This window comes from Xiphophorus maculatus, chromosome 6, assembly GCF_002775205.1.
Source record: "Xiphophorus maculatus strain JP 163 A chromosome 6, X_maculatus-5.0-male, whole genome shotgun sequence".
NCBI lineage: Eukaryota > Metazoa > Chordata > Actinopteri > Cyprinodontiformes > Poeciliidae > Xiphophorus > Xiphophorus maculatus.
In genome coordinates, this window is record NC_036448.1 from 25,821,029 (window position 1) to 25,845,496 (window position 24,468).

A 24,468-nucleotide genomic window follows, 5' to 3' on the forward strand; every position below is an offset into this window, starting at 1 on the left:
CAACGAGGCAAGAGAAATGTTTTCCAGCTATAATTTAAAGCCATGTCTGCTGAAGGGCACATGAATAATGCATCCGTAAAGAGATCTATTTAAGCTGAGATAGGGGTTTCTGTATTTATTTGTTTTGCTTACAGAGAGCAGCACAGCCGACTTCCAAACGCTGTTTAATTTTCTCCAACAGGCGGATTTTACAGTTTAAAAATAGTTACCGTTTCTTAGTTTTATTTTATTTTGCTGTTTGAGTCGCAGTGAGAGAGCAGCTTTGATTAAAGTCGGTGCAAATTAAAGTGACTCAGCGTGCAGAAAAAACTGAATTGTGTTTAATGCTGAATCAGGAAAGATGTTTGATACAAGCTGCAAAGATTAAACCTTCAATGTGTTTAATTTGATTTCTATGTAATAAACACAACATATTTACGGCGGTTTGCACATTTCTGCTTTTACGCTAATAGCAGAGCTATTTTTACACTTAGCACTTTTGCTAACTTTTGCTAAACGTTTAGCGCACTTAGCTTCACCTGTATGAATATTTCCAGATAAATTGTAAAAGTGCTAATTTACTTAGCAGAGCCAGTTTTTGAATTAGTGCATTTGTTAACTTTGAACATGTTTAGCACTCTTAGTTTCCTCTACATTAATTTTTCTGAATTAAGAGCGCTAAATGTTTTGAAAGTTAGCAAAAACTCTAAACAAAGAAATTAGTTCTGCTGTTAGCGTATTAGCATGAGAGCGCTGACAACTGCTCAGTATAAATGCTGCTTTTTGTATAAGCAGGGATACAATAGTTTTGTGTCTTAGTTTAGTTTTATTTCATTGTGACTTCTGGTTTGTTCAGTTAGTTTTTATTCGTTTTTAGAATGTGTTTGCTAGTTTTTATTAGTTCTTAGTTACGTAATGTTTTGTTCTAGTTTAGTCCTTCTTATTAAAATGAGTTCAATAATTTTCATTTGCATGATTTATCATTTTCCTCTTTCTACCAAAAACTGGATATTAAAAGTCTCCAGTCTGGTGAAGCCTAGCTCTTTATTTTGAACGATAATTTTGTTTACAGACTTCATAACTTATTTTATTTATTGTTTTTGTTCTTTTGTTTATTTATTTGGATATTTAAAATGTTTATTGATAGTTGGGAATGTGTTCTGGCATTATTATTACCATTATATTACTAGAAAATGGTTTCAAAACAACAATATTATCGTTTAAGACAATTTAACGTCCAGCAACCATGCGTCTCTTTCCTCCTTAGTCTCATCCTCTGCTTTGCCTGAAATCTCCGAAATCTAGTTAAAGTTTGTGGCTACAACATGACAAATTGTCCAAGAAAAAAGTTGAAAGAGTTAAACAACTTTTAAAAGCCTCTATAGTTGCTCTAAAATGCCAAAGGCGGATAAGGTGAACCTCAAGATCCTGATTGAAATTCAAGAGTCTTGTGAGAAATCCTCCGCCGTACCGGTGACAAATTGAAACTTAAAGAGAGGAAAGGAAAACAGCTGTGATTGAGCGTTGCGTCCGGTGCAGACGGTGTTTTTTATTCGCCTCTCGTCCCGTAAGTTTCACTCACTTCCTCCCTCCGATCAGACGAGCTGGTATTTAAACCGCAGAACTCACTCTGAATGTTTTAGTCACGCAGTGAAACTATTCCACCTGAAAGCAGCATCCATGTTCCTGCCCATCCGGTCGGAGCGGCTGTTAGAGTTCAGCCCCGCCGCCGCGATGCTGTCCATGTCCCAAGGTCAGGGCCGCGGTGATGGATTACCGCTCCGCGCGGCTCTGGACTCTGTTGGACAGAGACGGATTTGGGTGAATACGGGAGAAATTGTGATTTTTCTGCAGACGGTTTCTCTTGGGAGGATCAAGGAGCGTGAATGAAAAATGACCTGCGTGTTTTTTCCTGAGTGTGACAATAAACAACAATCAGAATCACTTGGATCAGTTTTTACATCGAAGAAACGAGAGTTTATCATCTTTTTTTGACATTTTTGCAGATAATTTATAAGGCCAACAAAGCAGCAGTTTTGGATGTTTTCCTGAATCGGTTTTCTGTATGTAGCTGTATCAGGTTCAAAAATGGCAAATAATCCTGTATTAAAGGTGATCTATTAGGCAAAATTCACATTTTGTATGTTTTTGTTCTTCCTTTTGAGTTTCTTCTGCTTCTAAAAAAAAAAAAACAGTCAAAACACTTAAAAAAAAACACCTGGCTGTTTTTTGGCAATAAATCAATTGCCAAAAAATTGGTGTCTGGAAAATGAGCTGTTTCGAAAACGTCCAGATTGTGGAGTTACTCTGCACTGTTACCTGGCAACCCCTTGAGCTCAGGCCCGTTGCCTAGCAGCCAAGTTGAGTTCCAGGACGTTTGTTCAGCTGGTTTTACCGCTGTATGTGCTGCACAATGGCTGCTGGAAAAGACGAGTGTTTTGTTATCAACTTACCATCCAGAAACCTCTTGCTGCATTCTTGTTGATTGTGCTTTTCTACGGTAGCCCATTTTTGCCATAAAATACAACATATAATGGGAAACACAGCAATTTAAAAAAAAAAAGATTTTCAAAATCAATTAATGATTATTAGGTTCAAAGTCACAATTACAAGTTTTAATATAATAAATACAAGAATAGTAATCACAATTTTGAGTTTGAAAGTCATTACAAGATTTTAAAAACTAGAAATAGAAAGTCGTTTCTCTAAGGAGGCTTGTCTGCGTTATTAGACAACTGGGATCAAATTGGAATTGACTTTGAATCTTCACATTTGTTGTGAATTGGTGCCATAGAAATAAACTGATCTGCACTGCAAAAACACAAAATCTTAACAAGTTTATTTGTCTAGTTTCTAGTGTAAATATCTGAGTTCACTTGAAATAAGACAAAACTAACTTAGAAGTAAATTACAGCAATAAATAGAAGCTTGTTTTAGATCATTCATTCCTTAATACTGATGAAAAACTGCTGGTTCCACTGGTTGGTTGGTTGATTATTCCATTTATAACATGGAAAAAATGTCGTTAGAAATGAAATAAACTGCCAATGTAACTGGTAATTTTTCATCAATATTAAGGAATGAATTTATAAAACCAACCGAGTCCAAAATTAAACTCTTGATGATGTTTTACCTTTCAGATGGCCGCTGTGTTCTCCCTCTCAAGCCCATTTAAATATCCTTATTTTTATCTCCAGTCCTGGAGATTTGTTGATCTAATTATCTGCCGTACCATAGGAACAGCAGCTTTGCCCCCAGTGTGACCCGTCGGAGCCTCACAGATTCTGGATAATCCACCTGCCTGAACGCCACGATCTGCCCGTTTGCTCAGCAGAGGCATAAAAACTACAGATTTGCCACCTCGGGGTATTTCTTCCCTGTGGTGCAGGAATGACAGCTTTATCTTTATTGTATAAATTCACAATCAAGCAACACATGAAACGACTTCAGACTTCCTGCGGTTATTTCCTGACTGGATGGAGTTGCTCTGGGAGGAAGAGTTGTGTCAGGAGGAAACCTGCACTCAGCATTCTGCAGGATTCTGATTATAATGTCAGAACTGTCAGACCCAACATAAAAGACAATGCTCTGTTTTTCTGGGGGGCTTTTTTTATTTTTTGGCTTGAACTTTGCAAAATCTCCACGTTTGTTGGCTTATTTTCATTTGTTTGTGTTCTTTTACAGTATGCAGCTGTCAGATTCGCAACAAAGCGAGTGTTTCTTTGTTCAGACAAGCAGCTTCTGTCAGATGAGAGACCGCACGGTGCTTCAGGTTCAAAACAACCTTAGGTTTCAAACACAGCTCTTCTTTTTGAACCAAATTCAGAAGCTTTCTTCATCCGTTGCTTCAACAATCTGACACTGATCAACTCTGAGACTCCATGTACCACATGGAAATAGTTTCTCTGTAAATGCTTAAGTTTAAGCTAGTTAAGTTAAGTAAACAAGCAATGTTTACGTAATGTTTAGTGTTTTTACATCCAGTTTGGTTGCTTTTTTGGCTCAAGAAATGTCCTTACTGGCTTAATTTCATACTTTACTGTAAGTTCATGCATTTCAAACCTGTACAACAAACCATCTTTGTAGTTAAAGATGTTCATTATTTATGGAAGTAATCATAAAAATTCTAAATTCTCACTTTTTTATATTATCGTACGTTTGGCTTATTACTCTGAAGAAATATGACATCAGTGGCCGACACCGCTAACTAAAAAGTTAGCTTTGCTAAGTCTAAAGCACTTATAATAAACATTAGTTCTGCTATTGCTAATGTGCTACACTAACCTAATATTTAGCAGAAGCTAATGCTAAAGCGCTAACTTCAATTTAATTTATTGTATTTGTGTTCATATTTTGTTCTCTACTGTCCGTTCTTTATTTTTTTCTGGTATGTTGATTGGAATAAAGTTTTTAGGTAATTAAAAAAAGAACAGGAAGAGAGAAAATGGAACTGCCCTTCAAAATAAGAGCATTAATATAAACATGAGGAATTCTTAATGGTAGATAACCAAAACTTCAACACTTTTGTAAACTTTCAGTACAATGAACTGCAAAATAAATAAAATTTAGAGTTTATTTAGGTGAAGCGAAGTGTGCTAAATGTTTTCAAAGTTAGCTATACAGCTAAACAAAACATTAGTATGTTCGCATTAGCTCATTAGTGGAAGTGTGTTCACCATTTACAATAATTTTCCACATAAAACTAATGAATTAGGAAATTAAGACCAATAAAAAAATTTTTTGTTTGAAATAAAGTTATTGAGGGGAAAAAGACACAACATGAGTAGAGAAAATGGATCTGTTTCACCCACTTCAAAATAAGAGCATGACTATAGATATCTACAGTAAGTACTTGAAGAACCCTTAGCACTCCCACATTAGCAGAAGTTTCCAAACACTTCGTACTGAAAATAAAAGCAACTCTTGCTGCTTTCAGTTTAAAAAACATTTCATTCATTCATCTCATCCAAACTGAAAACATTTCCACTAATAAAATAAAACGTTTTTCCATCAAACTTCTCCGTCTTTGTTCTCTGGCAGCTTTGAGCAGAAAAGTAGCAAATCCATTTTACTGTCGGCTTCTCGTGTTCAGCTACGTGTCTGCCGAGTGAACGCCTGCACAACGAGTCCGGCTGCATCATCATCCTCCCGATTGTTGAATCGGTCCTGCTGCCGTCTGACTGTCAGCCTCTGTCTCTGGAGCTCTTCATCGCTCCTCATCGCTCTTCATCGCTCCTCATCGCTCCTCATCGCTCCTCAGAGCCTCCACAGCAGAAAAGTGGCTGAAAGATCAGAAGTGGAGGAATATTTAAAAATTTTTTACAAAGGGAGCTGTTGAAGAGGATACTATCCATCCTGCAAACGTTGTGTTGTATAGATGAGCGCAGAACCTTTTCATCAGAATCAGATTCTTCACATGCTGCAGCTTTCAAAAACTTTCTCTGTAGTTTTTTTATTCTCCAGGAGAGGAATTGATGTGAAAGCCGATGTGAAGTCTTTCCTGTGTGGGCGACTGCATTCAGTGAACTGATTTCTCTCTGAGATGTTCGAGGCGGTTTCCTGTGTACCGTATCTATAAAGCAGTGAAAGCTTTGTCGCTAAACTGAGCTTTTTAAACTCAGTAATTTACGCCTTAAAGGTGCAGTATTATGTGTTTTACAAGCACTTATTTATACCATAAGTAACTATGTTACCTCAGTTGTTATAAAAATGCTATTTATGTCAAACATAACTTAAACTAAATCTGACTTTGTGATTTAACATTTTAAAATTGGGCTTCTGTCTCCTTAAAAACTCTTTCTGAAACTTTGCCTTGAGGAAGTCGTCACAACATGGCTCCTCTTTTAACACTTCAGCCATGTTTTTACCAGCTGAGAAGTATAATGAGTTCAGCAGATGAACAGTTTCACCAGGTCTTTGCTAGTTGCTGCTGGGGGAGGAGCTTTGTCCTCGAAGGCGGAGCTAGGTCCACCCAGGCTTTTTGAACAGCTGAATGGTTGCCATGGAGATTAAAGCATTTCTCAAACTTGCAGAAAGGAATCAAAGCAACACTTCAGATATGTTTTTGATGAGGGAATAATATTATTTAATAATGTAAAGTTCAAAAAAGTAAATTTTACACAATACTGCCCGTTTTGCAGTTTTTAAGTGACAAAATGTGACTTTTGGCACAGTTTTCATATAATTTAGCACCTTTGTAACTTGCTGACATGCTAAAAGCGGAGCCTCCTATTGAGAGTGAGTTTTATTTGTTGCCTTTTGTGGCTGTAGCACATTGTGTTTTTCAAATTATACTAATTTCTCCAATCCTGATAACTTTCCTGTTTGTTTGCATCAAACATTTTACCTGATAACCTTCTGGGAGATTTTCAGAGCAGCTGATAATAAATGAATTACCGCCATCTGTAGTCGTTGCTCCTCTAAAATTCAGCTTCTCAAAGCGTTTTCCAAAAACGAACAGCGGCGTCACTCTTAATCATTGCGTTATGCGCTGACATGTTAGCGGGAAATGATCGGCCCAGTCGGTGAGAATTAATGCAGATCTGCTCTCATCCATTTTCTCCCTCTGGAGATGAGGAAGCGATGATTGCATTCTGTCCGAAAATTTTATGTAGATTAAAGAAAAATGCTGATTTCTGAAAGATTATTGAAAGTGGCGTGTCAACAAAACAACGGCTGGTTGGAAACTTCATTTCAGCTGCAGTCCTGTTCTTCCAGTTGGCCGCGCCGCAGTAACTGCGGCCTTGATTGTGCGCAGAACAGCTAATTAGGGCCGAGTGGGAGTGGATTTGTGTTCTTGGCGAGCGATGAGACAGGACCACTCGCAGAAGGTGGAAGACAGATTACCCATGAGCCTCTAGGGCCCGGCAGAGGCATGCGGGCGGAGCCGTGGGTGGTCAGCGGCTCCACACGGTAACAGACTGCGAGCCGAACGGCCTTCTGGGAAAAGACGGCAACATAAACCGCAGCATGAATGGGAAGTGTTCAAACTCGTGATTTATGACGCTTTGTGTTGTTTTCGCATCAAGCCGGGATATAAAAGTAAATGATATAGTAAGAGAATAAGGAAAAACGGCTGGCGTTGTGAGAGTATTATTGACAAAGAGCAAATGGAGGTGCAGACTCATTTGTTCAGCCTTTTTATTTTTGCTGCAGAGAAATGAGAAGGAATCACAATTCAGGCAGGAATGACCGAACAGGGACGGAGCTGAGAGGAAGCGAAGCTCCTGGGAAATGGAAATAATAAAAGCGCTTCACCTGGAAAAAGTCCTGGATTGATTGTCTTTGGTTGCAGTGATGACTGTGTGGATAAACACAGAGACTTCTGAGTGAGGAGGATGGAAAAACTCCACCGGTGCAGCAGGATACACGACAACGGTTCATTTATTTAAGGAATATTTTTTAATAAATCTTACATTATTTTGCTGAAATGCAATAAAATAGTGAAAAACATGGAACATTCTCTGCCTATTTATTTTGAGAGTGATTATGTTAAATCTGTGGTTTAATATAATTACCGAGTTACCAATTGTTCATCTCTTGTTGCCTTCATACAGGCAAATACAATCATATCCTGTTTATTTGTCTTTTTCCATGTTGTGACGCAGATCTGACTTTTTCACGGCAGTTTGACTGAAAAAAATTTCCAAGCCCCAGAAATCCAATTTGTGCCACTTACAGATGTTGTCCTAAATCGCATACCTAGCCAGTATTTTCAAAATGTCTCAGTCTCAAAAAAGAAATTTTTGAAGTTAAAAATTCCAATATTTTGCCTCAAAATAAATAATTATCTTTCTTTAGCCTGTTAACTAGTTTGGAGGCAAATATTTAGTCAGCAAGATAAATATTTAGCTTCAAATTAAATACTTAGCTTTTTTAGCTAGCTAACTAAATATTTAGTCTTGAGCTAAATATTGAATTTGCTAACTAATTATGTTTTGGTCTAAATATTTAGCTCCAAACACCAAATATCTAGCAAGCAAGTTATATACTTAGTTTGCAAACTAAATAATTAAAAAAACAAACTAAATATTAACATCTGCTTGAAATATTTAGTTTGAAGCTAAACATTTAAATGTTTTGCCTCAAATTACATAAACCTTTGTAGCTTGCTAAATATTTGTTTGACCTTATTGTACAAAATTCCTACTTTGCAAATTTTTGTACTTCCATTTGGGTTCTTACTCCTAAAAAAGCATAAGTTGAAAAAAAGAAAGGCACCCAGCCATTTTTTTTGCAATTTGTTTATGTTTTTTGGTCTCTGGAAAATGAGCCGTTACCTAGCAACCCCAGAGGAGTTCCGCTCGTAACCTAGCAACCGCGGCGAAGCTCCAGCATGTTTGGCTAGCTTGCTTCACCACTGCCTAATCCTGCTGGAAAAGACAAGTGTTTTGTAGCTGATTTGTTATTCACAAACCACTTGTGTTCTTGATGGTTGTGCAGGAGGCTCCACTTCTGCTTTTCAAAAATCTGGTTGTATAATTGTGCATCTGTTTGCAGCCATTTTTACATGTGAGCGTAAACGTTGAGTTGGGGAACGTTGGGTCCAGCCAGCAGCAGCTAAAATCTCATTATCTAAGGATAATTTTGTGCAGAAAATGATATGAATGTTTTGTTTAGGCCATAGATCTATCCTAACCTTTGCAAGGAAGCATAATATGTCACCTTTTAATATCCAAGAAGGTGAATACTTCTCATCTGCACTGTATCCTTTAAAATTAAAATCTAAAATAAAGAAAATGTTTAAATTTGTTCACTGATAGAAATGATTTCTCTGGTTTCTCGACTCTTTGGTAAAATAGAAAGTCACCCTGGGCCTAAAATAGAAACCTGAGCTACAGATGGGACGCCTCGGCTGCAACTCCGCTTCACTTATTTTCCTCCTCAGGCTGCTGCAGGTTGCTGATAGCAGGTCTTCAGTCAGAGCAGAGATGTTTTTATCATCAGGCAGATGAATGAACAGACTGTGACTGAAGCTGCATCGGCCCGTTTTCTCTTTGTAAGCCTTCACCTTGCTGACAGAAGAAAAGGAAACCTAAAATACACATGTGGGTGTCTGAGAACCTTGAAAACACAAATAAACTCCGGCTCTCCACCTCCGTAGAAGCGAATATGAATCCTTACATCTTCATCATTTAGGCAGAGCTTTGTTTTAACTGGGAAATACAAACCTTTACTCTACAATAAGTGGGTAAAAATGACACTTAAAACAGATTAATTTCTTCAATCAGGGCACAAGATTTTAAGACGCAAAAGAAAAACCAAAACTATTTTGTTTTCCTTTGTCTTTATTCGCATTTAGTACTTTAATGTGGTGAATAAGCATCACTAATTTGGAAGAAACTTCTGGAAAACTGCTGGAACAGTAGTTGTATTTCCATTAACCATATAATTGCACAAAGTGTTTATGTCAACAAGAAGTCAGCAAAATCGTCCTGAGAGTTTATGTGCTCGTGTCAGCCTTTGTAGTTTAAAGATATTTTTACGGAACTAATTTGGGGCAAAATTGAAAAGGACAAAAAAAATTTAAACTGAAAAAAATTTATTTTTTTTCAAAACTGCTTTTCAGATTCAAGGGTGGGTTTTTTTTCAGTTCTATTTTCTTTGTTTCGAATAAAACTTTATGGCCTCAATTTAGTTCCATATATTTTGTCCTTATCCTATCTGACTTTTGAAATCCTCTGACATTGGTTCACCTGAAAGTTCAAAGTTCACCAACCAGAAACCTAAAGGGTTTGTTGTTCAAACCCAAAAAAACTCTGTATTTTGGGGAAATCTTGCACTGAAACTTTTGCTTCTCCTTTTTTTCCTCCTTAGTCTCCTTGGTTTTTCACTAGACATCTCTAAGCTGGCAAAGACAATTTTCAGTTCTATAGACACAGTTTTCTCAAAGACAAAAAAATGACCTTTTCTGACCTTCAGTTGATTAATGAAATGTTTTTCTTTCAGGGTGTTGAATGTCAGATCTAAATCTCTCTTTGACTCTTGGTAAGTTGGTGATATTTTATAACTATTAAGAAACACAACTAAAGTGTGAAGATGTTCATTTGTCATGATTTCAGCTCAAAATTACAATACAACAAAGAGTAACAATAGTTTTGAAGGCAAAAACACTAAAAGGTCGTACTAACTGCAGAAACTTACATATGGAATGTCAAATTAAATATTTTATAGAAATCTAAACATCAGACTTTGTTGTAGTTAAACAAAATTCTTTCCTGCCCTGAAAGACAAACAAACTACCTCTGCCAGGAGTTGGATTCAAACCGACGAGGGTTTTGGCCCATTGGATCTTAAGTCCAACACCTTAACCACTCGGCCATCCTGGTTTGTACACGTTTAAATTTTGGATAGCTGGTGGACAAGATTAGAAAATATAGAACCTTGAATGATACATCCATGAGGGAATATGAGGACTTTCAGAAAACAAAGAGTATGTGAGAGGAAATTGCTCAGACTCTAGGTACAGATGAGGCACAATGTGTTGAAATAGTCATACTACAGGAATTTGTCACAAATATAGAAACTCCTGAGTGATTTCATTGCCTAGAAAGCTCAACAGTGAAACCTCAACCATCCACAAGTCTGATAAAACTTACCCAATACCTCCACGTATGTGGAAGACAGGGATGGAAGTGACTTTTCTGCAAATAAGTTGTGTTTTCAGTCCTCAAACCATTTAGCTCTACCAGGAGTGGGGTTCGAACCCACGTGGGCTGTTGCCCATTGGATCTTAAGTCCAACGCCTTAACCACTCGGCCATCCTGGTTGCTGTTCTGCTTCAGACTCACGTTGAACTGTTTTATATACGTGTTCTTAGAAGGTTGAATCAGTGCTATTTGTGCATCAATTATGGCAAAATCTCTAAGCGCATCTGACAGAAGCGATTAGAAAATATCTAAACTCATATGATGAAGAAAGAGAAAGCCCAGCTCCTGGGTAAGGATGAGACATATACACCATACTTGGGTGTATAAACAACAGTGCATTGTAGAAGCTGAGCATCTAAGCCTTCACCGTCAGATTAAGATGTAGTTTGCCTATGAAGACTCTACCAGGAGTGGGGTTCAAACTCACAACCACTCCTTAACGCCTTAACCACTCGGCCATCCTGGTTTGTACGCGTTTAAATTTTGGATAGCTGGTGGACAAGATTAGAAAATATAGAACCTTGAATGATACATCCATGAGGGAATATGAGGACTTTCAGAAAACAAAGAGTATGTGAGAGGAAATTGCTCAGACTCTAGGTACAGATGAGGCACAATGTGTTGAAATAGTCATACTACAGGAATTTGTCACAAATATAGAAACTCCTGAGTGATTTCATTGCCTAGAAAGCTCAACAGTGAAACCTCAACCATCCACAAGTCTGATAAAACTTACCCAATACCTCCACGTATGTGGAAGACAGGGATGGAAGTGACTTTTCAGCAAATAAGTTGTGTTTTCAGTCCTCAAACCATTTAGTTCTACCAGGAGTGGGGTTCGAACCCACGTGAGCTGTTGCCCATTGGATCTTAAGTCCAACGCCTTAACCACTCGGCCATCCTGGTTTGTCCACAGTTGCTCGCTCACATTGAACCATTTTTGTACTTGACTCAGTTATATTTTGGAAAGCTTATGGAAAAGATTAGAAAATATGGAACCTTGAATGATACATCCATGAGGGAATATGAGGACTTTCAGGGAACAAAAAGTATGTGAGAGGAAATTGCTCAGACTCTAGGTACGGATGAGGCGCAATGTGTTGAAATAGTCATACTACAGGAATTTGTCACAAATATAGAAACTCCTGAGTGATTTCATTGCCTAGAAAGCTCAACAGTGAAACCTCAACCATCCACAAGTCTGATAAAACTTGCCCAATACCTCCACGTATGTGGAAGACAGGGATGGAAGTGACTTTTCAGCAAATAAGCTGTGTTTTCAGTCCTCAAACCATTTAGTTCTACCAGGAGTGGGGTTCGAACCCACGTGAGCTGTTGCCCATTGGATCTTAAGTCCAACGCCTTAACCACTCGGCCATCCTGGTATGTGTACAGTTGCCTGAGAGTAGGGCTTTCAGAGAACAAAAAGTACGTGGAGGAGAACCGTAATAAACTGGTTTCATACCACCATGAAATCTGATCCAGCCACAATACCTCAAAGTACATGGAAGTTAGGAGTATAAGTTATTGGTCATGATTCACGGTTTCCATCAGTAGTTAACTTGCATTTTGACCATAAATTCTTTTGATGGAGACCAACTAAGTTCCCTGTACCAGGAGTGGGGCTCGAACCCACGTGGGCTGGTGCCCATTGGATCTTAAGTCCAACGCCTTAACCACTCGGCCATCCTGGTTTGTCCACAGTTGCTTGTTCACATTGAACCATTTTTGTACTTGACTCAGTTAAATTTTGGAGAGCTTATGGAAAAGATTAGAAAATATGGATCCTTGCATGAGAAAATATGAGGACTTTCAGAGAACAAAAAGCAAGGGGGAGGAAATTGCTCAGACAGGTTAAGGATGTGTTGAAACAGTCATATTATGGGCATTTGTCAATGTAGAAAACTGGTGAGCAAGGTCAGCAATGAATTTCATCTACAGCAGGGGTGTTAAACTCCAGTCCTCAAGAGCCGCAGTCCTGCAACTTTTAGATGTATCTCTGCTGCATCACACCTGAATAGAATAATTAGGTCATTAAGGCTCGGAGAACTGATCTACACAAGGAGGAGGTGATGAAGCCATTTCATTCCAGTGTTTTGTACCTGTGGCACATCTAAAAACTGCAGGACACTGCAGTTTGACACTTGTGATCTACAGGCTCAGAGAACATGCACAATACCTCCAAGTACCTGGGAGTTACGAGTGTAAGTCTATTTGTCATGATTCATGGTTTCCTTGAGTACTTAACTTGTATTTTTGTGCATATTTTGACCAGGAACACTCATGAATTAAATATTTATCCTCTACCAGCAGTGGGATATAAACCCATGTGGGCTGGCTCCCATTGGATGTTAAGTCCAATACCGTAACCACTCGGCCATCCTAGTGGATGGCATTGTTTAAGGCATCAATCTCATTCCTGAGTCTTCAAGAGCTCTAGAGAAAAAGCCTCCATGATGTCCCAGAAGATCCAGTAACCTGAGTCCAATGTACTCTGACACTCCCCTTACCTTGACTCCCATATTTTATGTATAAACATGACTGATTTTGCCTGCATTTAATGAATAGACGCTTAAAAAACAAGAAAAAAAAAAGCATGTGGAGATGGCTTAAGGAAGTAAATAGATGAAGGAAAATTCCCCGAAAAGCAGGAAGCTGTCAAGGTGAGGATGGGCAACATGTTTTGCTTCTCTGTGTTAACTTCCCATCGGATCTTCATCCATCTTTTTTTTCTCTTTTCCGCCTCAAAGGCTAGATTCCCTCGTGACGTTGCTGCTGCTACAATTCTCTCCACTTCCCTGTTAGGTCCATGGAGATGCTGAAAAGCTGAATATTTCTCTTTAACCTGAGCTTGATTCTGATGTGCCAATGTGTCCTTTCCAGTCTCTGCTCCCTGATATCACCTCCTAAAGCTTTTTCATGTCTCACCACTGCAACACAAAATAAATTATCTTCCGGTTGTGTTACTCAACGCCTTCGGGACGGACTGAAACAAGAAACCCTCTCATCCGACAAAAGTGGCTGACCTCATTGCTGTTCTTGTTGATTCCAGCTTTAAAATCAGGTGGAAAAACTGAACCCAGAAGAATTGAGGCTGTTATAGCAGCAGATTGAAGGTTTGTTTTTTATTACACTCTGGGAACTTTGATAAGAACTTTGCCCCAGAGGTTGAATCCTACCAGCATTGTTGATCTTCAGTGTTTTCACTGGATAAAAACACCAGAGATTCCGGTTTTACTTTGTTTGCTGAGAAGAAGCAGCGGTTTACAGCATGTTTCGGCCTAAAGCTCTGCTGTATTTTCAACACTACAGAGCTGCCTATATATTTGTATCAAATTATGTCAAATAAGAAAGAGAAAATAGCTTTTTAGCTATTTAGTCTGAGCGTTTGAAGGGGTTTTAATATCATCTCTTTGTTTAATGCAGCAACAAAACACAATATGTTTTCTTGTTGCACAGATCAATAGAATGTTAGTGATTAATAAATGAACTGTCACAGGAGCCCTTGATTGTGTCTTTAGTAGATTTATTCTATATTCACTGAACATGTTCTGCATTTTTGCATTTCTTACCAGGATGATGTGATTCTTTCCTCAGGCTATTAAAAAAATTCACTGGCTGAAGTATGCAAACAGTTTCAGAGGCATAATTAACATGCTGATTTTGTTTTGTTTTATTTGTAGCATTCAGGACGAAAATGTGCTGTTAGCATTCATTTTTGCTCGGCATTAGCAGTGATGCTGCAACAATAAGTAGGAATAGACAGCATGCGAAATGAACAAATCCTAACATTTCAAGCTAAAGTAAAATTGTTAGTCTGTTGTATATTTTCTGCAAAATGGCCAAAAACATTAAGTTTAAGTGACTTCTAGATCCTACCTGCAGGTGGCAGGTCAGCCTTACTTGATGCCCAAGTTGTAGTCTGTGATCAATATGGTAAATAACAAAAATTTAGATATTTAAGTTTTTTTAAAGAATGAAAGTAGCACCACAAGTCAAGCAAAAAATCACAACAAAAATCTAAGATCAAATGTTTTGGGGAATGTAAAGCAAGAAAAGCAAAACTCCCAACTTACCGGTTTGTCAAATCTCATCAATGGTCATAATAGTGACCAAAAAATAGCAATTTCCTTGTTACCAACTGCTTAAATAAGCTTTTTCTTCTTCAGCTTGAGCCTTTCAAAGATGGCTGACCTCCGCCTTATCTCCCTCTACCTTCTTTGTCCCTCAGGAGGTTTTTCAGTCATGCCTCACGGAGCCTGAGGCAAAACAGAACTTGCTGAAGGTAAGAGATATTTCTTTTGGCATGGGAATGTTGAGATCTTCTTGAATCAGCTGGAGAGAGGAATGTGTGCGTTTCCCATCTGAACCTGATCTTATATAGGTAACTTTGGTCGCCAGCTACGTGTTGTTTATAACTTTGATTATTTTTACAATACTGGCTTGTTTGCGTGAACAAAAGGTTGTAAATGTTCCTGTTTTGTATGAATAAAAATACGTTTATTCACATACACACACGGTGGAGAAAGCTGGACTCATAATCTTATTTTCCCAACAGACAAAGCTGATTTGAGAATCTATGAGGCATTAATTTGCTAATTTTGCAGTCTTTTCCAAACACTATCAAGCGTTACATATAGTCACCATGTCCGCAGTTGTGCTGTGGTGTGTTTGCCTCATGGGATCCACTTGTAAAAATGTTGTTTTCTAAATGCCACAGAGCTGAATGTCCCATCAGGGAACAATAAAACTGATTTCAAAAGCAAACGAAACAGCCTCACGCTGCTGAAGAAAATTAACAGTCCCACCAGGGTCACTTTGGCCCGGTCACGGATACGCTGCTGGAAACTTTGTCGTGTCTCAAACATTGTCTCGGGGATTCATGGGATGTGTGAAATTTTAAGTTAGAAGACGCAAAGTTGCCATCAGGGGTGATTACAAACTGCCTCAGAGACTCCAAACAAGGACAAACAATCTGATCTGGACAGTAGGGAGACCAGAGAATCGCATCAAAGCGGAGGAACTCCGGCGGCGAATTCCCTCTGTCTGACCTGCAGAGTCACGGGTCAATGAGTGAGATGGCGCTGTGGCTGAGGAAAATCAAAACAGAGTTTGAAATGTTTTCAAGGAACTCTGCAGCAAACTGTCAAACAATGATTAGTTTTGCTGCCTGAAGTGCAAGGCAGAGTGACCAGACAGCTGAGTAGTAAAACTGCAAATGTTGGTGATTGTCTGTAGATCGTAAGATATGGAATTCCAACTGGTTCAGGAGAAAAGAAATGGTGGATAGATGGATAAGGTCTGGAGTCAGTGTGTTTTAACCTCTAAAATAGAGAGTTGTTACTGATTTGTATTGCCAGTAGCACAACAATCCCACTGATTTAACAACTTTTAGCTAGAATGTCTTCAACTGCATTGGTGGTATTTCCAAATTCCAGTTCCAATTGTAGTTAGACGATTCAAAGCATAATTAAGGGTAGACCAACCTAACAGTTAGCAAAACAAGCCAATAATAGTGTATTTATTCAAAATGTTATACAACATTTCAATCACTAACGTCACATATTCATAAGAGAAATTGTAGTGTATTAGCTAAAAAGTATCTGGGGACAAAATCTATCAACAAAAAGTGTTTATTTTTGTACCTTTTACTATATTTTATACATGTTAACAGTCATTTAGAATTTTTACCTGATATAGTTTATCAAGCTCTCAATTGGGATACGTTTAACTAACTTCTCTTTTGTCAGTCCGAAGTGATTTGAAGTAGTTATGTTAATTAATTAATTTCATTTTATAAGGTCATAACATCAGATTATTATATCTTTTTTGCTATAAACAAAATACAATTATGTAGAACCTGTTGAAAAGAAAAAAAAATGTTGTCAATGATTCAATTTTTGAGTGCATATTTTCTTGTTTTTCTCTACATTCTATGCATTACTGAAGGTACACTGAAGATATCAAACAGTACCGTATATTTAAAAATATATATTTTGTAGTTTCTATCTAAAATAAACTAGAAGATAGCTATCATAGATTTAATTATATGGCAGATGCTCCCAACAAAAGTAATTACATTTTAAATTTGGAAATTCAGCCTTTAGATAACAGATGAGTTATCTAAAGGCTGAATGAACAATGAATGAGTATTTGAATTATTCCCAAATCTTTATTGTTGTTTTATTATTATTATTATATTTTGTAAATTTTATTTCTGAAGCACACCGTTTTTTCCCCTTTTGGTTTTAATATTTTTTGAATGTATTTATTCTGAAGGTTTTTTTACACTTTTATTGAAGAACAATACATTACAACATTGTTCTAAAGTAGGACAAAAAGTACATTTATGATTGCAACTTTTTTTTTTTTCCAAAATTTATTTATGCTTTAACATGAGGTACAGTGTAAAGGCAATGCAATGGTTATATAGTTACAGTGTACCTTTAAATACAAACGTAATTGTGCTAGAACAAGCCCAATTATACCCACATATATACACCTACACAAAATACATAAAATGGATCAAGTCAAAGTAAACATATCGCGTTAGCGGACAGAAACAGATATATCATAAGATAAACAAAATAAAAAAGGACCACAGTACTAAATTTCTTTCCCTCAACCCATACAAACACACACTCGAAAAACGAGAAAAAAAATAAAATAAATACAATAAAATAAAAAATAAAAATAGATAAAAAATAAATAAATAAAATAAAAAATAAATAAAAAATCAGGTGCCAGGGGATACTTCTGTTAATGTATCAACCAAACTTAACTCAAGAAAGAAGATGAAAGAGAGAAATATTGATAAGAATAATAAGCATCAGCTACATAAAGTAGGTACTACCTTATCAGTCCGGAATATTAGGGAAATTAATCTTTCTAAGGGTTCTTAATAAGGAGCTCCACAAACCCAAAAATCTCGTGGAAGAGCCTCTTAAAGTAAAACGGATTTTCTCAAGTTTAATGAAATACAGTGTATCTCTAAGCCAGTGGGTATATGCTGGAGGTTGAGGCGACTTCCATTTTATTATAATCACTCTCCGTGCCAAAAAAGTCAAGAAAGCCAAGGAGGATTTCTGAAAGGAGGACAGGGTGGACTGTGGAGGTTCAACTCCAAACAAAGCAGTCAAGGGGTCAAGCTCCAATTTCTTGTCAAAAATATCTGACAGAATAGCAAAAACTTTGGACCAATAGTTAGAAAGCTGAGGGCAAAGCCAGATAGTGTGGATCAAATTGGCTGGAGAATGTTGGCATCTATCGCAGGCAGGAGAAACGTTGGTGTAAAACTTGGCCAGACGTGCTTTAGTATAATAAGTGCGATACACAAGTTTGCATTGAATTAAATTATGTCTGGCACAAATAGAAGACTTATGCACCAATGACAGGATTAGTGTCCAAAGATCCTCTGAAATGGTCTGTCCAAGGTCTTCCTCCCAAAGTGATCTATAGGAATTCAGGGTTTGTGGGCGTAGAAGCGTGATTTGATTGTAAAAAAAAGATATGGCTCCTTTCAATTTGACAGTAGGTTTAAGAAAAATGTCTAAAGGTGAATCTTTGGGAAGGTTGGGAAAATCTGAATAAGTAGAGCGGACAAAGCTGCGCACTTGCAAGTATCTAAAAAAATGATGGCGCGGGATACCAAACTTTCCAGAGATTTGTTGGAATGAGGCAAAAGTATTATCAATATACATATCATGAAAAGTTAAAATTCCTGTTCTCCGCCACGACAGGAAGATACCATCTGTGAGAGACGGCTGAAAGGTATGATTTGAAGCTATAGGGGAATAGACAGAAAGAGATTGCAAGCCAAAATGCCGTCTGAATTGTATCCACAGCCTCAAGGATGCATCAACTAGTTTATTGGAAGTATAAGGTTTAGTTGAGGACTGTAATGGTGAATGTAGTAAGGCTGCCAAGGACACAGGTTTTACAGAGTTGGCCTCCATAACAAGCCAAGCTGGAGAAGAAGGGCTATCTGACTGGAGCCAATATCTAAAAAGTCTAATATTTGAAGCCCAATAATAATATCTAAAATTTGGCAAGGCCATCCCCCCAAGCCTTTTAGGTCTTTGTAAGAATTGAGTGCGTATACGAGGGGCCTTCCCATTCCAGAGAAATTTGGTAATTATACTATCGAGTTTGCTAAAAAAGGACCGTGAGAGAAAGATAGGAATGCACTGAAATAGGTAGAAAAAACGTGGAAGGATGTTCATTTTGATTGAGTTAACCCGAGCAACCAACGAGAGGCCAAGCATCGACCAACGATCAAAGTCCTCCTTAACATGCACTAATAAAGGAGAAAAGTTAGCTTTAAAAAGATCCTCGTATTTAGATGTAACCTGGATTCCTAAATAGGTAAAGCTCTGATCTATGACCTTAAATGGTAATGTGTGCAGTGGGTAACTCTTGGCTAAGGCATTAGCTGGGAGTAATTCACTTTTGCTGAGGTTTAATTTATAGCCTGACAGCTGCCCAAATTTATCAAGTGTGGCAAGTACAGCAGGAATAGAAATATTCAAATTAGAAATGTACAAAAGAAGATCATCAGCATATAAAGAGACCTTTGTTTCCGTATCATTCCTCTTAATACCTATAATACTTGTATTACATCTAAGCGCAATTGCGAGGGGTTCAATTGCCAAAGCAAATAATAAGGGACTCAGTGGGCAGCCTTGGCGAGTAGAGCGACTGAGGCGAAAATAGTCAGATTGAGTATTATTTGTCCTAATCGATGCATATGGGTCAGAGTAAAGTAACTTAATCCACGACAGAAAATTTTCCCCAAAGCCAAATTTCTTAATCGAGTAGAATAAATATGGCCACTCCACTCTGTCAAAGGCCTTTTCAGCATCTAAAGATATCACAACTTCTTGAGTACTGACAGAGGGTGGGCTGTAAATTACATTAAAGAGTTGTCTTATGTTGGAAAAGGAGTTCCTATTTTGTACAAAGCCGGTCTGATCTATCCCAACCACAGTGGGAAGCACTGTTTCTAGTCTTAGAGCTATTGTTTTTGCTAGCAATTTAAAGTCAACATTAAGTAAACTTATCGGGCGATAGGAAGAGCAGAGTTGAGGGTCTTGGCCTTTTTTAGCCAGCAGAGTAATAACTGCCTGATTAAGGGTCTGAGGTAGACACCCAGAGGTTAAAGATTCGTTGTATACCTCTAAAAGTAGTGGAGAAAGCTTGTCCCAAAATATTCTATAAAACTCACAAGGGTACCCATCAGGGCCTGGACATTTACCCCCCTGCAGGGCCTTAACTGCCTCAGTGAGTTCAGAGATTACAATAGGTCTCTCAAGATCGTCGGCTACACCCTGATTGATGGTGGGAACTTCCAAATTGTTAAAAAAGTTATCAAAGTCGGTTACAGAAGGAGTACATTCTGAGGAGTATAATGACCTATAGAAATCCTTGAAGGCCAAATTAATTTCCATTGGGTCAGTTGTGATGCCTTGGGTAGTTTGGATCTGAGAGATGTGGCGAGAGGCTGACACTCGTCGAATTTGGTGAGCCAGGAGTTTACCAGCCTTATCTCCATGTTCGTAAAACTGGGCACCAGATTGAAGTAGCAGCTCAGTAGTATGTTGTGTCATGAGCACATCAAACTCAGCTTGCAACACGAGGCGATCCTTGTACAAAGTGGGAGAAGGTGATATTGCATACAAGTTGTCAATTTGAGAAATGTGGCGTGTCAAAGTATTAATTCTCTCTCTTCGCAGCTTATTTTCATACTTTACATAGGAAATAATTTCCCCTCTGATGAAGGCTTTAAGCGTCTCCCAGAGTAGTGAGGCCGACACCTCAGGTCCTCTATTATTTTCTATAAAAAAATCTATTTGTCGTGCTACAAAAGATACAAATTTTTCATTTGATAGCAGACGGGTGCCTAGCCTCCATGGAGGCCGCTCAATGGGGTGAGAGTCAAATCTAATAGATATAGAAACTGGGGCATGATCTGATAGGACAATAGCATCATATTTGCACCCAGTGAGACAGGACAGCAATCTATTATCAATCAAGAAAAAATCAATACGCGTAAAGGTGTGGTGGACTGGGGAAAAGAATGAGTAAACCTTCTGGGAGGGGTGAAGAAAACGCCAGGCATCATGAACATTAAATTCAGACATAAAGGAGTTAATCATTTTAGATGAGCGCGAAGGCATGGTTATGTTTGTTGAGGAGCGATCCAACTGAGGATCAAGCCAGCAGTTAAAATCACCTCCCAATATTAACTGATAAGTGGACAGATTGGGAAGTGACTGGAAAACATGTTTAAAAAAGTATTCGTTGTCATAATTGGGAGCATATATATTAGCCAATGCCACCGGGATATTGCAAATGGTACCAGTGATAATAACGTATCTACCACAAGAATCAGAAATGGTTTGAGAGTGCACATAGGGGACAGATTTACTGATAAGGATAGCCACTCCTCTAGATTTAGTGTTAAAAGAGGAATGATAAACTTGACTAACCCAGGTGCGCTTCAGTTTCACGTGGTCCACGTTCTTTAGGTGCGTCTCTTGAAGGAAAGCTATTTGTGCCCCCAATCGTTGCATATGATGTAATACCTTACTGCGCTTCACAGGATTGTTGAGCCCCCTGCAGTTAAAGCTGGTGAAATGGATCTCTCGTCCTACCGCTGTAGCTGGTGTCAAGTGAAGATCAGCCATAGGTCAAAGTAAAACACAAAAGTAAACGAGAATCACCCTGGTCACCCGAAAAAAAAAGAGACATACACAGACAAAAAGACAAAAAGAACAACGCAACGCACACACCCCTGCCACCTGAAACCCTCCCTAAACCAACCCATTCGCTGAAGCATTCCCCCAAACGGGATGCGCGAAACCCCATCAAAAAGAAAACAAAAAATAGCATCCAGCTTACTAGAGGCTGAAAAATGAAAGTAGTCTTAACTACTGACTACTCTCCTGGGAATGTGATGCAAATATAACAATATGCGAAAAATGCACCATCTAGAGAACAACAGGTTTGTAGAAACATGAAATATATTATAAGGCATGTAAAACTAATGTGCAATCGGACACACAAATGCCCCCTTGTATCAACAAGAACCAAGAAAATAAAAATACATCTCCAAACTAGGAGTTAAATCCACAGTGTATCCAGAGTACTCGAAAGGCACTGTAGAGAACCACAATGCATTAAATAATGATTGTATTGTACAGAGTATTACAGTTCCCAAACAAAATGTTATCCCATCACTGGGTAGCGGCCCCTCTGGGATTCAACTGTGGCCGGAACAGCCGCATTTCAAACTGTGGCCGGATCAACCACATTTTTAATGTTTTTCTCAACAAAGTCTGCAGCAAGGGCTGGGTCCTCGAACTTACGGATCTGCCCGTTGGGAAGAGTGATCCGTAGTATTGCAGGGAAAAGAAGCCCAAACTTGATTCCAGGGCAAGAGTGGAGTTCCTTCTTCACTTTCGTAAACGATGCGCGTTTTTTAGCAACTGAGGTTGAATAATCAGGGAAAATGAACACACGTTTTCCTTCATAGAGTAAGGGAGACGACTCACGAGCCCTCCGTAGAATCTCATTCCGTTCTTGAAACAGGTTGACACGGACAACGAACGGGCGCGGTGGGTCCCCCTCTGCTGGCTTGGCCCGCGATGTGCGATGAGCCCGGTCAAGGGCAGGCTTAGCGTCGAGGCCGAGCAGATCCTGAAGCAGCTTCGATACAAACTTCGTCGGCTGTTGACCTTCGGATCCCTCCGGTACGCCCACAAGGCGGATGTTATTTAGTCTGGAGCGACCCTCCAAGTCTTCACATTTCTTGGACAGTGTGTCCACTAATACATTTAACGATTTGACCGAGGCCTCCATGGTAGCTAGCCTCCCATCCTGATCGTTAGCAGCCCGCTCCAAATCGTGAATGGCAGTCCCAAACGAGGCAATTTTAGCTTCTAGCGGTGCCAGCGCGGCTGAGATCTCCGTCTTAACGACATTCGAAACAATGTTCTCAAACCTGTTGATGAGATCAGTGCGGGAGTCGTTCAGCATCTCTTGCATCTTGGATAGCAGTATGCTATTAGCATCTGGTTCAGCAGGAGCCTCGTGGTCAGCCTTGCTGCGAGTAGCCTTGTCGTTTTTCCCCATATTCAACTGCGGTACTTACAAGTTGCACATCAGATATGTATTTTCGTTCACTAATAGTCCAGTATGTTCCAAAAAAGTGTGTAAAGAGGTGCAAAAATTTACATTAAAACACATATCCCATCGGAGCACCCGCAAAACACGTCCTACATAGTCGGTGCTCAGCAGCGCCCCTGATTGCAACTTTTAAACTTACATAAACATGTTTCTACAGACATAAATGTACTTCCGTATAAATGCTATTGGAGAGAAGTAAATTATTAAGGCAGTGTGAATTTATTAAAAGAAAAAGAAGAAAATAAAGAATTATTCTGAGTGATTTTTTTCACTTTTATCTCAAGCAGCAAGAGTTTTAAAATTGTTTTAATGGCGGAGCTTCCGTCCTCACCTCCCACTGAACTGTTAGCTATAATCTTCCACACCCACAGTAAGTGAAACCCACCCACTCCCACGCTTTCCATCGTATTCAAAATCCTTTTTTTTGTGAATAATTTTTCGCCCCAGCAAATTGAAAAGTATTTGCTGAGCTAACAGACGAAGCAGACGTTAGCAACAGGCGTTAGCTACTGCTAACAAACTGACGCAGCTAATTAACAAGCTAACATGAATGCCGAAGTTCCGTTAATGGAGGAAGATGTACTGAAGTTCTTGCTCAGCAAGTACTTTTACTTTGAGACGCAGTTAAAATGTATAATAAAAAATGTATGTCTAATGTTCGTTTTATATTTTAATCGTCCCGTTGGCCATAAAGTGTCTAAAAGGTGTTTAAACATACAGGTTAAAACATCATATTTGCATTTTTCTGTAAAACGTAATTATCAGTATCGTAGAAATATAATTTGTTAAATGTCTAGCATGTTTTGTTTTTAAAAAAACAAAACGAATAATAAATATAAGATTTTTAGATTTGACTTTCAGCATTGTGATTATGGGAATTTCGACTCTTCTGAGATCCGGGTCATTTGGCTCTGCTCACCTGAAAGAACCGGCTGTTACTACTGTTGATTTTATATGAGCAAAATGAAAGATCTCATTAATAGTAAGAAAAAATAAATTTCTCACTGCATCTAAACAATCTGACAGCAATATGAATACAGTTGAAACCAGTTATTTATGTTACAGTTTTCTTATTATAACCATAAATTAACAAGTTAAGCTCTTTTTCTGGACTTTGATCATTAAAATTCTAAATTTGTTTTTGTGACAGGCCTACTCATCTTTTCTATGAGTAGGCCTGTCATGCTCCATAGAGCATGATCTCTATGGAGATCATGCTTCTTTAAATTATTCAAATGTTGTGTTAGTTGTGCTGATAAAAGTTTTACATTTAAAAATCTCTCGTGGCCCTCAGCTACTTTCTACTTGACAGTTTTCACTGTTATCAAAGTATTAAATTTCCCTGCTTTACATCTGACAGGTTTACTTATTTTTTGCAGAGCTGTGAGGAAATAAATCCCTGCTGGACCGTTGTTGGTGAGTTAGATTTCAAACTCACCATTTCTGTTTCTTTTTGTCATATTAAATAAGCGTCTGAGTCGGTGTTGCTCAATGTTTTCTTCAGTAACTCGTCTTTCCTGCGGCTACTATGGGATGTTTGGCGCCACCCAACCCGGCAAACTTTTGATCGCTTCAATAATTCAATAGGTTCACTACAAGTTCAAACTGGAAACAGGTTTTTCTAAATCGAGGTGCATCGGGCAAATTGCTCATA

General features: G+C 38.4%; 5 non-coding genes across 5 annotated transcripts; all 5 read right to left on the bottom strand.

Annotated features, from left to right (window-relative positions):
- Positions 1-10,224: 10,224 nt before the first annotated feature.
- On the bottom strand, positions 10,225-10,307 carry trnal-uaa. Its single transcript has one exon. It is a non-coding gene; the product is annotated as a tRNA-Leu (tRNA).
- Positions 10,308-10,664: 357 nt separating this feature from the next.
- On the bottom strand, positions 10,665-10,747 carry trnal-uaa. Its single transcript has one exon. It is a non-coding gene; the product is annotated as a tRNA-Leu (tRNA).
- A 704-nt stretch (positions 10,748-11,451) lies between these two features.
- On the bottom strand, positions 11,452-11,534 carry trnal-uaa. The gene has a single exon. It is a non-coding gene; the product is annotated as a tRNA-Leu (tRNA).
- Positions 11,535-11,930: 396 nt separating this feature from the next.
- trnal-uaa lies at positions 11,931-12,013 on the bottom strand. Its single transcript has one exon. It is a non-coding gene; the product is annotated as a tRNA-Leu (tRNA).
- Positions 12,014-12,239: 226 nt separating this feature from the next.
- On the bottom strand, positions 12,240-12,322 carry trnal-uaa. The gene has a single exon. It is a non-coding gene; the product is annotated as a tRNA-Leu (tRNA).
- Positions 12,323-24,468: the final 12,146 nt, after the last annotated feature.